The sequence below is a fragment of the Anarrhichthys ocellatus genome, unplaced genomic scaffold, assembly GCF_004355925.1.
Source record: "Anarrhichthys ocellatus isolate YVR2014 unplaced genomic scaffold, GSC_Weel_1.0 scaffold223, whole genome shotgun sequence".
NCBI classification, from domain to species: Eukaryota; Metazoa; Chordata; class Actinopteri; order Perciformes; family Anarhichadidae; genus Anarrhichthys; species Anarrhichthys ocellatus.
The window spans coordinates 12,313-16,239 of NW_022280253.1; positions in this window are offsets into that span (position 1 = coordinate 12,313).

Below are 3,927 nucleotides of genomic sequence, written 5' to 3' on the forward strand. Positions count from 1 at the left end.
CTGTTGGTTTTGTTGCCTAAAGCTAACTGTTGGTTTTGTTGCCTAAACCTAACTTTCGTTTTTAACGTAATGTCGTTCCGATGGACACTAAAACAACCGTATAATTTATGTCCTTGTAAACAAAACCAATGGATTACATTTTGTGACTATTTCACGAACTCCCGTGAGACTGTGTTGTATCAACGGTGTTTATATTCGATAAAACTAAGACATTCAATCTCCTTTCTGATCAGCACAGAACATGTTTGCACGCCTCCCGGAGCAGATAGAAGAAGAGTGCAACGCATCTTTAATGCTCCTCAAGTTTGTTTGCCACTGTGTTAAAAAAAAGAAGTCCTGTGGAAGCCTTTTCCCAAATCCAGTTTTATGCGTTTTGTTTTTGAAGTGACATGGATGGATGGTGTTGTGGTGTTCTCTTCGGGGGTTCATACTGTAGCTACCCTGTGCCCCCTTTTTGTCAGGAACCATATGAAGACATAATATATAAAAATCATGCAGATGCTAACAGATTTGGATGCTCCAAACCTCAGGAATGAGAGGTCATTTAGACCTAGAAGTGTGCTGACAGATGTAGCGTTTATCACCCATCTGATGGGTTCTGATTCTGAGCGTTGTGTAAAATTGTGACGAGATTGTATGATTTAGTTGTTTCAATAAAGCTATTAATAAATATAAGGAAGGAACACTTCCGGGACTAGGAGTCACAGGAGTGGTCATGCCAGCATGTTCTTTGTTTGGCATGTTTGGCATGTTTGGCAGGACTTCATGTGAGATAGATTTTAGTGAGTGACTTATATTGAGATCTTCCTTATGTAAATACAGTTAAAGTAATCGGACGGAAACTGTCATTTATTTAAAGTTTCACTTTTAGTGCATTCCATTCATTTCTTCTTTCACAGCCTTCCAACATCTGATGAAAAAGATACATTTCCTCCATTTTAAATTATTATTAAAGGTTTAATGAAACCTTCCCCCCCCCCCCGGTGTCCACATTTTCAGCTTCACTGTATTCAATTTGAGTTTCATTAAAGATTCCCAATGAGAGAAACTATCAGAAAGCACTCGGGCAGGACTGCGCTGCATTTGTCTTTTACTTGCTACTTTCATTCAGATGTACAGCAGTTCATTTTTAATCAGAAGAATTCACCTGTATGCTGCCAGCTAATACAGGATTAATATACCTTTTAATGACATATTCTTGTATCTTGTAATTTAATATTTGTTGAAAATCTCTAGTTTCCTTTTCAGTTCAAAGGCCAGAGATCTCATTGTGTTCAGTGATTCTGGATCAACAAGGAGACTTCTGCTCTTATCTGCCATACAGAGTAGCTTTTATTGATTCCAAACTCTGAAGCAACAATTTGAAAGATGTGAATACTGCCTGTGAGAGAATGATGCATCGATTAGAAATGTGTGTGCACTGTCATTTTACAATTGTAATTAAATAAACTGCCCTCATGCTGTTGTATGGATGGCACTGGTTTTTGTTCAAAAACATACACACACACACACACACACACACACACACCTGTTTTGTCTTTATTTCTTCATATGTCTGGGAAACAAAACTCATATATAATATATTTTTAGGAGTTTTTTTAGTGTGAAAGAAATCGACGTATCATAGAAGAAAACCATCAAATATTTCCACTTAAAAAGCTGGAATCTGAGAATTTCTGGCCTTTTGCAGTTCAAATAATTCATCAATTTACCTATTGTTTGAGTTCAATATAATCATTCATTATAATATGATATAATATACAACAATAATCAAATAAGATACATTTTTTGTCATCCATCTATTGTCATCCATCCATCTAGTGCAGTTCAGTATATGAACAAAAACAAATAAATGAATAAACATGAAGTTCAAACAAGATACAGGACAGGGTACACACATTTGAAATAACAAACATATAGTCCAATGGTAAAAGCAGTTTTATGTTCCCTGAGGATATTCTGTCTGCAGCAGTCAATGACTTTACAAGTAAATTATCGAGGATTATTCTTTGAAAATTTTTATTTTATTTTATTTATTTTATATAAATGATAAATACTTATTTATTATTTATTTAGATATCAATACATATATATTTTACTTAAATATGAATAAATAAATATATATGTAATATAAAATAATAATATAATTTATATATATATATATATATATATATATATATAGTCTTCCAAAAAATATGTTATGATTAGTAAACGTCTTCTTTGGTTGTATAAATCATATATATTTATTGATATATATAATTTTTTTATTGCCATATCAACTGTACTTTTCACCCAAATTTACTTAGTACGCATGCGCACGGTTGACAGCTCACCAGCAACCGTGCGCATGCGTACTTGCATGCTCTATACAACAGCCAGCTGATGCCATCCAGCTAGCCACAGCGCGGCTACCGATTTTGGGGTTTTGGTTTCCTGCAGCACACAAAACCGTCACACTCAAATGTAATACATCCTGCGGCAGCGACGTAACTAAGATTAAATAACTAAGATTAATGCAAGTATGGCGGTTGTACTTAAAAGTATTGACAGCTCTTCTTCTGTGTAGTTAGCTCGCTAGCTAGCTAGGTTAAAGTTGATAGCACCTGAATAGCATCAACGCTAGCTTAGCTTAGCTACACGGTCGGTTTTGGTACCAGAAACCTTCATCGTCAGCCATGGGGATACTGTTCACCAAGCTATGGAGGCTTTTTAACCACCAAGGTAAGACAGGTTCCGTGTTATTGTCATGAAGACATGTGAGCTATAGGTGGTGAAGAGAAGGCCCGCAGAGAAAGACTCATGTTAGCTTATAAACAGCTTTCTACACGTTAACATAAACCTGTTATATTCTTATCTTATTGTATATGTGTGTAGGCTTCACCAACCAGCCGTAGATTAACCGTATTATCGTTTAAAGTGGGGGAAGAATGTCGTTTAGGTTATTCCTTTATTGTCATCTATCTATCTATCTATCTATCTATCTTTAAATATTCTCAGTATATGAGCAACATTGTGTTTCCCTGGTGCCAAAACAATGAACGAATAAACATAAAGATCAAAGAACAACAAGATACAAAAACGGGTACAGAACAAGATACAGGACGAGGTACACGTTTAGGGAAATAACAAAAAACACTTGGTAGTGTAAATATAAATATAGGTAGTGTAAACAAATGTTAAGTGCGCATATATATATATATATATATATATATATATATATATATATAGTATAATATAAATATTCTAATACATATAAAAATATAAAAGTATTTTATTCAATCAAACAAACTTTATTTCAGACTCAGGACTCGACAATAAAAGTACACAGGCCATACAAACTGTTTAGTTAGTTAATTCATTATTCTATTTCTGTGTGTGTGTGTATGTATGTGTGTGTGTGTGTATGTGTGTGTATGTATATGTATGTATGTATGTGTGTGTATGTATGTATATGTGTATGTATGTGTATATGTATATGTGTATATATATGTATGTTTATTTTATTTGATTGCTTTACCTGTGTCATAATGCTGCTGTAGCAAACAAATTTCTCTCTTTCTCTCTCTCTTTCTCTTTCTCTTTCTCTCTCTCTGCGCGCTCGCCCGGTTCTGCATGAATGTAGATTATTGATGCTCTCCGTGGATGGATTGAGGGTTAGGTGACACCAGGTGATGTTGAACCCGTAAACAGAAAGCCAACGCTCGGTCTGTGTAACATGAGTACCGTCGTGCTGTACTATGACGAGAGGCGGCTACACAAGCAGAGCACAGTGGAAGCAGCCACATCAGCACAAAGAACTGGGCCAATAAGGACCGACGGATGAATCACATTGACTTTTGCACTGTAATCACATAATCGGTGTAATGTCAGCTTATACAGGTAACCCACAGTCCATTCCACTCACTGCTGTCTGCTTGTGATGCTCTG